Consider the following 13,022-nt stretch of genomic DNA (forward strand, 5'->3'; position numbering starts at 1 on the left):
TCTTCACTTTCAGCGAGCAAGGTTGTATCATCTGCATATCACAGGTTGTTAATGAGTCTTCCTCCAATCCTGATGCCATGTTTTTCTTCATATAACCCAGATTCTCAGATTATTTGCTCAGCATACATGTTGAATAAGTATGGTGAAAGAATACAACCTTGTCACACACCTTTCTTAATTTTAAAGCATTCAGTGTTCCCGTGTTCTGTTTGAACAACTGCCTCTTGATCCCGGTACAGATTCCTCATGAGCAGAATTAAGTGTTTCAGAATACTCATACTTTGCAATGTTGTCCATAGCTTGACATGATCCACACAACTGAAAGCCTTTGCATAGTCAATAAAGCATAGGTAAACATCTTTCTGATATGCTCTGCTTTCAGCCAAGATCCATCAGACATCAGCAATGATATCTCTCGTTCCACGGCCTCTTCTGAATCCAGTTTGAATCTCTGGAAGTTCTCTGTCAATGTATGATTGTAGCCGTTTTTGTATTTACAAAAGTGTAGGCAGGTGCAAAGAAACCGTCAAGGAGTGGTGAAACATGGGATAGCAATAGTAAGTTCTGTAAGACCAAAATGAGAACAGGTTATCACACTTGGAGAGAGCTAGGTACAAGAGCTACATGACAGCCATTATAGCCCCATTGCTGTTGTTAGGTGCCATTGAGTCAGTTTCAAGTCATAACAAACCTATGCACAATAGAATGAAACAATGCCCCGTGCTGCATCATCTGCACAATTGTCTTTATGATTGAGCCCTAGATGCCGAAGAACAGTCACTCTCAACCTACTGCTAAGCAGGGAGGGAGCAAATAAAACTGAGTGACTTTTGGCAGGAAGCTTGTTTGTAGACTGGGGTGTCTCTAGGCATTTAATTGGGGAATTAGGTTTGCTGACCCTTGGAGCTAGTGCTGAGTGCCTTCAGCCTGAGATGTTTTTTGAGCAGTGGTGTTCCCCATGGGCATTTATCAGCAACCCTAAAAGAGTTTTGTAACATTTCCAAAATGGGAGAGGCTGGGCCAATTATTAGAATGGGACCTGCCTTTGAGCATGCCTGAGAAGAAGGCTGTCCTCAACAAAGAACTGTGTTCTGGCTACTTCTGATCCTGAATTGTAGCCTGTGAACTTACTTAATAGACACCATAACTGTGGCTATGGTGTTGGAGTTCTGTGTGGCCATTGTAATGAATTATTGGACCCAGATGAGAATCAGAGAGTGTGTGGGAGGAGTGGTTTGGTGTTCGTTTTCTGCAGTTGACCATTGTAAATTGACTTAAATTTTAATCAAATGTTCACCAAAAATACTTGGCTCAAAATGGTATTCTCAGTCACAAAGATCTCAATAAAAAAGATCATTTGCACAAGTAATGGTTACTCTAGAAATATGTCTGACCATCTTGGGAAGAGAGACTATCTTTAGAAAAGAGTTTAGTAGAGTGACGAGAACCCAGAGAAAGAAAGAGACATAAAACCTCTTTAAGTTCCAGATCCCGGCTAGTCACAATCCAACTGCAACCCTCTGTCTCCCAGTTTACTTTCCTGCTTCAACTATTCTAAGCTGGGTTTCTGTTTCTTGTTATTGAAATACATCTGGCTGAAGTATCATAGTAGGAGACAGAAACCCAGCTCAGAACAGTTGAAGCAGAAAAGTAAACTGGGGGACAGAGGGCTGCAGATGCATTGTGACTAGCCTGGATCTGGGACTTGAGGAGGTTTTATGTCTCTTTCCTTCTCTGGGCTCTCTTCACTCTACTTGAGTCTTTTCTAAAGATAGTCTCTCTTTCTAAGATGTTGTTGTGATTAATTGCTGTTGAGTTGGTTCCAGCTCATAGCGACAAAGCTCATAGGGTTTCCAAGGAGTGTTTGGTGGCTTTGAACTGCCCACCTTTCAGTTAGCAATCCAGTGCTTATATTATAGTGCCACAAGAGAACCCCTACAAGATGTGATTTACTAATTCCAGGGAAAAAATGGTATGTCCTGGAATACAACTTCCTGTTGTTGTTTTTGTTAAATGCTGTCGAGTCGATTCCGACCCATAGTGACCCTGGTATAGGGTTTCCAAGAAGCAGCTGGTGAGTTTGAACCACTGACCTTGCAGCTCAAATGACTTTGCAGTCTGATGCATTAGCCCACGGCGCCACACCAGAACTCCAAAACTTCTTGTGGAGGTCTCCAAATAGCTTGACCTTGGCCTTGTGATTGTTACTGTCTGGAAGGAAGAGAAAGAAGTGGGCAGGATGGGAGAATGATTCCATTATTCATGGAATCGCTCTTTTTCTCTGAGTCTCTATTTGTCTATCTGCTTATCTATCTCTATAAATAGTTATATCTGTGTATGGAATAATAGTGTTTTGAGTTCTATCGATTTGAATAGAGGAGAAGGACAGAATGAGAGAAAGAAAAAGAAACGAAAATAGGTAAAGGCCATAGGTATGCCATTACTTACCTTCATGTTGCTCAGGTAACATCATAGATCACAATTTCTTGGAGCATTCACCCTTGGAAGTCTTAGGCCTCAATCTTGTTCTTCTCTACCCAATGACCTCAGATTAGCGGAATTTTAAATATAGATATCATGATGTGCCAATATGCATTTTTTAAATTATAAAAAGCCTCCTACACTTCTTTCCTTCTATTCCTTATCACCTCCCAGCTTCTCAGTTAACTTTGGCACGAAGACATGTCCCTGCCCAGTGAGTCAGCCCAAGGAAGCTGAAGTATGTCAGTGCTTCAAATAATAAATGTATTTGCAGTGCCATATCTTATCTCAAAAATTCATCTAAATGTTGCAATCTATTCCACAATGTAGAATCTTTATTTTAATGTGTATCCCAGGCCTTTAAGTAGAACTGGACGTGGAGAAATACAAGCCACGCTTATGATTTGCATTTGGACCTCCTTTGCACATTGGTTAGAATGCCTCAATCCAGGACCAAAGCTGGGCTTATATTATCTCTCTCCTAAGAAATCCTACTGCTACTGCCAACTAGAAATGTCTATGCTGGGGGCCAGTATCACTGTCAAATTCACTGACATTTCCATTTTTCTGAGTGTTTTGTCAAATACTAGAAATTTTCCAAATGAGAAACTAGTAATTACAGTTTTCTAAGAAGCAACTGCCACAAGGTATTTCAAATTGTGATTATACTTATACTTATGGTAATCTTACTGTCTTTTTTTTTTTTTTTCATCAAGTTGACATTTTTAGGTGAAAAGGGTTTTTGTTTTTATTTTGTTTTTACTTAAAGTGACATATTGCTGTAGAAGTGACACATTAAACCTGACAACCTGGCAGTGCCATAGATCAACTCAAGAAAATTAGGTTGTTCAGGCTGCAAGAATAAATGCATATATGCTTGTTTATTCTGTTGAGATACCACCTTGATTCTGCTCCCTGGGTAGAATGCCTTGACTCTTTTTCTCTATGACCCCTCATTCTGTTTATTAAGAATACTTCTTGGCCACATCTGACATGGGTGTTAGAGACCCTGCCCTGGTTTGTGGCTATACACTATTCCTCACTTAGTGACTGTCACACGATCTGACATTCCACTTATGGCACCTATGACAACAGTAATAAATCTACTGTTTGGTTTTTTGTTTTTATGAACAACATACATATGGCATTTATAAACACCCAGGTGTTGGGAAACATTACTGCTGATGGTGTTGGTTAAGGCTATGTGTCAATTTGACTGGGCCTGATTCTCAGTGGTTTGGTAGCCATGTAATGATATAATTTGGCATTTATGGAATGGTACAGTCACACTCCATTTTGTGATGTGATGCATCAGTCTTCATTTTCGCACAATTCTAATTTTTGCATTATGATATAGTCTTTGGAACCGAACCAAGTCAATAAGGGAGGAGTGGTTGTAGAGCCATCAAAGCTTGATGCTTTTTTCTCAAAGCTTTGGAACCTAAGGATTCTTTTCAGTCTCAAACAGTAAAATAACTTTTGAGACCAGAAGTGTGGTTTCTTTAGCAGTACAATTACTTTTAAAAAGTTAGTGAGATTTTAACCCATTTGTCTGTAGTTCCATGTGCAAGCAACCACAAACAAAGTTCTTGAATAGGAAGAAATCTCAAAACTGATGTATTTCTGTCTGTCTGTTTCTCCTCTCCTCTCTTCTTCCTTACTTGCCCTCCCCATACCTCACCATTGTATCCTCATCTCTTCTTTCTTCTCTCTCTCTCTCTCTCTCAACTTAATGACCACTGATATTAGACCTTCTTCTTCGGTGCTGTGGCACAGCTAACTACTTCACATGGCTCTTGTACCCATAGTCTTTCTAATTCCTACCAAGCTTTTTTTCCTGATGGGTCTCAGTAAGTAAAGGTGGGAGAAGACATTGATAGTGTTATAATTATTGTTAACAGGGTTAGTTTTAATTTTAAAATCTTGGAGCTCTAACTTGGATACAAAATAAACCATCACAGAAGTGGGAGTGGGGGGATCTCACTACCAACAAGAAAGAAGAACCAGCAGTGAATCACATCCTTTGAAGCCTGAGATCTTTGAATTTCCCTGACCCAGAAACAGAACTGTGATACCAGAGGAGTGGCAGAGAAACAGCAGCAGCAGAACCAAGAGACAGAGCATGAGACAGAGCAGTGGGATTCCTAGCTGATTGACTTTGGACAGAAGGCTTGTTTGAAGAGTAGGGTACCTTCAGGAGATTAACTGGGAAGTTGGTTTGCTGGTTGATGGAGCTAGAGCTGAGCACCTTCAAGCTGAGGTGTATAGCATAGTGAAGTGCCCTATGGGCATTTATCAGCAGTGCTAAAATAAATAATTTTGTAACAATGCTGGAGCAAGGCAGAGGCCATGCCAAGTCCTGTCTGTCGGCATGAAGGGGATGACGACCAAAGAATTGTATCATGAACATTTCTGATCCTGAATTGTAACCTGTCAACTCCCTAATAAACCCAATAATTGTGAATGTGGTTATGAGTTCTGTCTGGTCATTAAAATAAATTATTAAACCCAGCTGAGAAGTAGAAAGTACTGTGGGAACTAATAAAGGGGGAAAGAAGATGGAGGCATGTGTGACCTCAGCCTCCTTAGGAATGGGCCTTGGACTCATGTTGATGGTGACTCTCATCCTCCTCCCCACCTGTGAAGCTGGAGAAGGTCAGCTGTCTTCGTACATCTCCTCTTTAACTATTTTGGTTCTTCTAACACAGCAAGACCCCAATTTCTTGTCTCTTTCTATCCCCTTTCAGTTCTGATTGTATACTGGCACTTTTTTCTTTTTTTTTTTGATATATATTTTCTATGTTCCCCTTTTAACCTCATTTTAATTTTTTATGACTTTTTTTTAGATTCACTGTTAATCTAAAAATAAGAGATATAAGTCAAAGACTTTTAAATGCAGCTAATGTGGTTCTCATTTAAGGAATATTCTTATTAAAGGTCATAGAGGAATAATCTGATAATGACTGTCAGATTTAACAGGAAGTGGGTCTGTGTGAGAAAATGTTGACTTTTGTTCATAAATTATTTTATTCTTTTACCAAAACTTAATAAACTAAAACTACATTAGTATGTGCCAGACACTGAACTAAACAGTAAAACTATAAAGAAATGATTCTCTTAAGGGTGGCAGAAGCAGATCTTGTACCTACAGAGTCAAATTTATTAGTAGTCACACCTTTTATAACAAGGAACTAATTAAAGTTTGAAGAGCCCCCAGAGATGTTCCATGTCCTCCGTGTAGTAGAGTAAGTGAGAGAACTGAGATCTGTATCCAGGACTAAGTCATTCCACCCTCATTAATTCATTATCTTGTTACTCAGGGTGCTTGTTGGAAGACAACTAGTACACTCCAAGTAGGGAAAGCAAGGAGAGCTTAAAAAGAATTGCAAACAAAAATGTAGGCAGAGAGGAAACACAAGTGATTGTATGGTACCCTTGTTATTGCTGTTAAGTACCGTCAAGTCAGTTCCAACTCATAGCTACCTTGTTGAGGATTTCTAAGGAGTGGCTAGTAAACTTGAATCACCAACCTTGCAGTCCAGCACATTAACCCATACTGCCATACCACAACTCCATGTGGCACCCTAGGACTAGTAAAACTGATCAGTTATCAAATGCAAGCTTTAAAGATAATCAGAGACAGTGTTTACCAAAAGCAAAAGACAGAAAACTTCTTGTGACTTGACAGGAGGGAGCAGGGAAAATAAACACTCAAAACTTGCTTCCCTTTGGTCTCATGCTAGTGCTTGTCTTTGGACAGATCATATGGTAGCCAGAAAGCTAAGGATCCCATTAATGAACTATGCCCTTGTAGTTCAGCCTACTGAGGAAGAGAAGAAGGTAGCAAAAAGAGAAAGAAGAGTGTATTTGAGCAATGAACCTCAGAAAATATCCTCCACAAAAAGCAGGGGAGAATGCATCTGAGGTGGCAAACAACATAGTCAGCACAACCACGTCAACCAGTGGTTGTTGCTAAGTGCCACCAAGTTAATGGTGTAGTCACCCAATTATACAGCTTTGTTGTTTTGTTTTGTTTTGTTTTTTAAATTTTAATTAGGTCTCCATGAACAACTGCCCCTGTTTCCATAAGACCAGAAGAATTGAATGGTGTGCCTGCCCCAAACCATGGTATTTTCAATAACCTCATATGCATGCAAAAGCTGTACAGTGAATAAGGAAGACCATAGAAGAATTGATGCTTTTGAGTCATGGTGTTGGAGGAGAATATTGAAAGTGCCATGGGTTGCCAAAAGAACCAACAGATCTGTATTGGAAGAAGTGCAGCCAGAATGCTCCTTGGTGGCCAGGATGGCCAAACTTCGTCTCTCATACTTCAGACGTATTGTCAGAAGTGACCAGTCGCTGGAAAAGGATATCATGTTTGGTAAGGTGGAGGTTCAGAGAAAAAGAGGAAGACCCCCAGCAAGATGGATTGGCAAAGTGGCAGCATCAATGGGCACAAGTGTGGCAACAATTGTGAGACTGGCCCAGGATTAGGCAGTATTTTGTTCTGCTGTGCATAGGGTTGCTATGAGTCAGTACCAACTTGATGGCACCTAACAACAACAACAAGCTACCCTTACTGGACATTTTGATCAAATATTCTACAGAAGAATCCTGATAAAAGGTGGGGGTACAGCAGAACAGAATTTGAAATTCTCATGAAACCTAAACATTCTGGATCCAAAGGACCCTTGGAACTATTGCCTTGAAATACTCTTTAAAATGTATGCCAAAAGTGTCCACTGAAGTCTTCTGAAAACCAAACAAATATTGTTGATAAATGTCATCAACTCAGATCCGACCCATAGTGACCCTGTATAGGGTTGATGAGCTTGAACCACAGACCTTGTGGTCCAGAGCATTAACCCTCATTGTCACATCAGGAATCCACAATAGTTTAACTTAAATAGTTCAACAATCATTTAACTTAAAATTTTTAAATGTCTTCTTTAAGTATTATGTTCTCTTAAGAACTGTCTCTATAGAAGTCCTGGTGTGGCACTATAGGATAAGCACTGAACTACTAACTAGAAGATCAACAGTTCAAACTCAGCAGCCACTCCTTGAAAACCCTATAAAGGATTGCTATGAGTCAGAACTGACTCAATGGCACTTAGCATCAACATAGGTTCTAAGTGATAACAGTAACTGAAAAGATGAAGGGAACACCAGGGATGGTGAGTTATGTTATGGGGGAGGAACAACTCAGAAAAGAGGGATAAGAATGACTTCACAACTCAAAGAAAGTCATCAGGATCACTGAACTCTCATGGAGAAGTAGGTGAATTGGTACATGTTTTGCTGCATCAATTCTCTACAACAATAACAAAATTCAAGTATTTTAAATTATATTAGTCAATATTTTCTAAAGATTTAGCTTATGTTTCATAGAAGCAGTTCTATTTTAGCACAGATATTTTATTAATGTTTAATTGTTTTGTTACAGTTGTAAGTACAAATGGCATCTAACTCTTGTTAAGCAGGAGTAGCCATGAGTTAGCATTGACTCAACAGCAAGGAGTTGGTGTTTATGAGTGCATATCCATTACCAGTTGGCTTGTGCATTTCTATACAACCAGCATTTCAAATAACAGCAAAGTCTCCCATTGTGGACAGGTTTCAGTGGACTTTCCAGACTAACACTAGAAAGATCTGGAAATCTATTTCTAATAATTTACCTATGAATCACAACAGAACATTGTCTGTTATAGTACCAAAAGATGAGCTCCCTAGATTGGAAGACACTCAAAATACACAATGACTGTAATAGTGCTCTTGAGCATACCAAAGATCTTGAAGATGTTACAGGACTGGGTAATGTCTTGTTGTATTACACATAGGGTCGCCTGAGTCACAGAGTAGTCCATAGCAAGAACAACAGAGCTCACATAACTAGAGGTGATAGCTGAAGTATGCAGAGATAAATGAGAGGCCCACCCTGCAAGAATACAGGGACCAGTGAAATGAGGCATTGTGATTTACCAGGTGATAAAGTACATCCTGGTGTGGCATAGTATGATATACACTGGACTGCTAACTGCAAGGACAGGGGGATGCTAGGAGTTGAAATAGACTCCACAACACTTAACAACAACTAATCACATCAATGAAATCAGCAAATCAGATACAAAGGGAACAAACAAGAGCTTCTAGTTAAGTTCCAAGCTGATCATCTGGCTGTTTTGCTTGGTACTTTGAATGGAGAAACATCTGTCTAGATAAAACTTACAAAGTCATTTTTCCCAATCTTTTCTTCCGTATGCAGTTCCTCATTGCAGCTTCCATTGCTAGTTAACATCTGTGCTGTCCTCCTGTCCTAAAAGCTCGTGGATCAGCCTCTCTCCCACTGAATGTCTGGTGCATTTTAGCAGCCCAGTTTACAGGCAACATAAATGATGAATGGAACCTGTGTAGTGAACTAGCAGCTTGTTTGGTGTTTCTGACCCAGGTGATTTAAAACTAATTACTGGTACCTATTGAAGCTTTTCTAATCACTTTAAAATAGATTTCACTATTGTTAACATGAGTCTACTCTTACCCAATCTTGATTTTCATGATCCTTGTTTATGTGTTCTTATTTGTCATTGTGAGACACTGTCAATAGACTTACTTTTTTTTTTATCCTCCAAACTCAATCTATATCCAGGGTGACAATTTGCCATGTTCTATGTAGAAAAGCAAAGCATTTAACACAAAGTTGTATGTCTATACAGTTGGCATTTGACAAAAGATAGCAATTCTTTAAAGTAAAATTTATGTTTCACATTAAAATAGTGAACTGGAATACTTCCTAGTGGATGCTGCTTAGTTTCTCAACATGATTTCTTCCATGTGGCTGTGATGGGCTGGAACAAGATTCTTTATCTTTCTTTTTTTCATGAACTAAAACTCCTTTCTCCATCACTGTAATTGATCCAATTAGGTCATGTGATTCAAGCACAAAACCAATCTATTTTCAAGATTTACTATATGCATAATGGAAGGAATATATAATTCCTTCCATTATGCATATAGTAAATCTTGAAAATTTTTAGGAATCTTGAAAATTCTAGGAATAATTCCTTCCATTATGATGTTGTTGTTGTTGTTGTTAAGTGCCATCAAGTCAGTTCCAACCCATAGCAACCTTGTATAGGGTTTCTGAGGAATGGCTGGTGAGCTTAAACCACCAACCTTGCAGTTCAAATGGCTTTGCAGTATGGCGCATTAACCCACAGTGCCACACAATATATATATATATATATATTTGTTGTTGTTAAGTGCCGTTGAGTCGGTTCTGACCCATAGCAACCATGAACAGGGTTTCCAAGGCTATAAATCTTTACGGGAGCAGAAAACCTCATCTTTCTCCTGCAGAGCAGCTGGTAGTTTTGAACTGCTGACCTTGCGGTTCACAGCACGATTCGTAATTATATATATAATTTAGAGAACTTGATCACTCATTGAAATGAGGATTTAATAGACTTGATACTTGAAGTTTTAAGGTTCCAGATACATTGACGATATGGATAGCCAAGAAAATGCCCTGGAAGATCATTCAGAGACATTATACACATTGGCAAAAATATTCCACATGAATAAATGAATCACACATTGAAATGAGGCAGTCAACACCAACCCCAAACTGCTGGAAAGAAAGACCTAGAGGAAAAAAAGTGGATTTTTTGGCTCTTTGAGTTTCAAGCATGCTGTTTGCTTTGGAGGCATTAAGGCAAGAAAAGTCTGGCCATCAGAGAAAGCCCCCTTTTAGGAATGAAAGTTAAAGGGAAGCCATGAGCAGTCTAGTATGCTCACTCGTGATCACCTGGGTCTACTTGTGTGGAACTGGGATAAAGGCAGCATTGAAAATACAGACTGGGTTTGGACATGTTCTGTTAGTACCCACTGACCTTGAGATGAGAAAGAGAAAAGGGAGGGCTGGCTGATCTGAAGTTTAGGGAGTTGTATGAACTCCTGAGCCTATGGGCACTGACCTAGACCCTGAGGAGTAGAGCTGAGAGTAAAGGGGCCAGCTAGTCTGAAGTGCAGAAAGGGGTCTGTGAACTCCCAAATTTTCAGCTGGTATCCATTTGATCAAAGACCACAGGCTTCGGTATGGATTGCATCTCAATGTAAAGAAAACAAAAATCCTCACCACTGGTACAATAAACAACATTCTTATCAATGAAGAAAAGATTGAAGTTCTCAAGGACTTCTTTCTCCTTGCATCAATTATCAACACTCATGGAAGCAGCAGTCAAGAAACAAACAGGGGACTTCTGGTTTTGGCGGTGACAGAGCAGAGTCGGGGAGGACAGGCTTCGTGGGGGAGGGGCTGAAAACCTGGAGAAGCTGCTTTCACGGAACAGCATCAGAGCTCTGGATCTAGCATAAGGTTCAGTGCATCAGTTTTCCGGAAAATATTGCAATTTAGGAATTAGTCATGACACAGGACTCCCTTTGCCGCCATCCCACCTGGGCAGAGGTCAGAGGGCGGGGCTATAGCCAGACCTGCACAGTGAATCAGCACTAAAAGTGTCACAGTGACATTTGAAAAAGGATGTGTGGGGGAATTCTACACATTTTTTCCTCATCTTCCCTGTCGCGCCTTCTTTGCCCAGCCCAGATGACTTCAAGCAGGTAGGTGCACATCCCCAAAAAAAGTCGAGCATTGAGACCACAGCTGTCCCACAGCACAGAGAGAAAGAGCCCCATTGGTCCAAGGGCAAGTTCTTTTAGCTGCTGCTTTTGACTTCCGCCTGTGGGTTCCAGCCCTAAAGTGAACTTGTGCTGGACCCTTTACTTCTGCCTATCCAGTAAGAAAAAAAGCAGGTTTGACCTAACAGACAAACCATATGAACAATCTGTGAACCCCAACATAAAAAGATGCAACTATTTCAAGAATTAAGCTGTGCACACGCAGATAGATACCTAACTGACCTTCAGAGGCAAAAATAGTAGACAATCTTCTCCCATTAACTTCCCAATATCTATCTATCATTATCTCTATGGTAATGACTAGAGGAGGGGCCTGAGTGAATGGACACCCCCACCCACTGCTGGAGGCTTCTATGGTGCATACACACTGCCTGTGTAGCAAGGAGACTGGCCAGTTGGTAACAGTTTTATTTTTGTTTCAAAGTGGTGGTTTTTGTCTCTGCTTTTATATTGCTTCTGCTTTTTGGTCCTTTTGATCACTCATTTTTCCTGGAAGTAGGAGCTTTTTCTCCCTATATTACCCAAGAAGGGAAAGCAATCATGGCCATATAGCCAAGCTACAAACATACCCCATAATATTCCACCATTGAGACAAGAGCCAATAACAGCTGCTAAGAATTACATGCAAAAAGGGAAGCCTATCTCCTGATCATATCCAGCAGGAGACACCCAGTAAGCTTAATAGCACAACAACAAACATTCATTTAAGCATTAAAAACTCACATAACTACTGGAAATGACCAACAAAACACAATGAAAGATCTCAAAACATGTCCAAAAACAGAAAAAAGTAACTGAGACAAATGAGCTGAAGACAGACAAAGGCTTTCCAGAACAGGAAGAGCAGGTTTTAGATTTGACTGAGAAGGAATTCAGAAGACTAATGTGGAAACCAATTCAAATGCTTCAAAAAAGGATGGAGGAAAACAAGGAAGAAGTCAGGAAAGTACTACAAAAACAAGCAAACAAGATCGATACAGCATTGGAAATAATTCAAAACCTGCAAAAAGAAGTCCAGATGATTAATAATAAAATATTAGAAATGGACAGTACACTGAAAGGGGAAAGGAGTAGAATTGAAGAGCTGGAAGCCAGAACCAGAGAGCTGGAAGACAAAGCTCTCAATATAGCTAAGATAGAAGAGCAAGCAGAAAAAAGGATGAAAAACTCTGAAGAAAGTCTAAGATTCATGCTGTATAACATGAAGAGGAACAACTTAAGAATTATTGTCATTCCAGAACAGGAAGAATCAGAGAAGTTCACAGAGGAAATAGTTGAAGAGCTTCTGAAAGAAAATTTCCCTAACATCTAGAAAGATGAGAAGACAAACATTCAAGAAGCCGAATGTATCTCAGGAAGGATAGAACTCAAAAGAAAATCACCAAGACATAGCATAATCAAGCTCTCCAAAATCAAAGACAAGGAAAGAATCCTAAAAACAGCCAGGGAAAAGAGAATTGTTACTTACAAAGGCAAGCAAATCAGATAAACCTCTGACTTCTCAGCAAAAAACATGAAGGTAAGAAGGCAATGAGGAGACATATATAAAATCCTAAAAGAAAAAACTGCTAACCAAGAATTTGTCTACTCAGCAAAACTGTCAATCAAATACAATGGTGCAATCAAAACATTCCAGGGTAAACAGAAGTTAAGAGATTTTGTCAAAGCCAATCCAGCACTTCAAAACATTCTAAAGGGAGTTCTTTGGACTTAAAACCAACAAGAACAGACAACAACCAGAGATTGACAGGCATGGCAATACCACCTGAAACTCAGATGATGGATAGCAGAGTCCAGAACAGAACAATACAACAATGAATTCAAAGGAGCTGGGAGGTCAA

The sequence above is a fragment of the Chrysochloris asiatica genome, unplaced genomic scaffold (assembly GCF_000296735.1).
Source record: "Chrysochloris asiatica unplaced genomic scaffold, ChrAsi1.0 scaffold00001, whole genome shotgun sequence".
Classification (NCBI taxonomy): Eukaryota; Metazoa; Chordata; class Mammalia; order Afrosoricida; family Chrysochloridae; genus Chrysochloris; species Chrysochloris asiatica.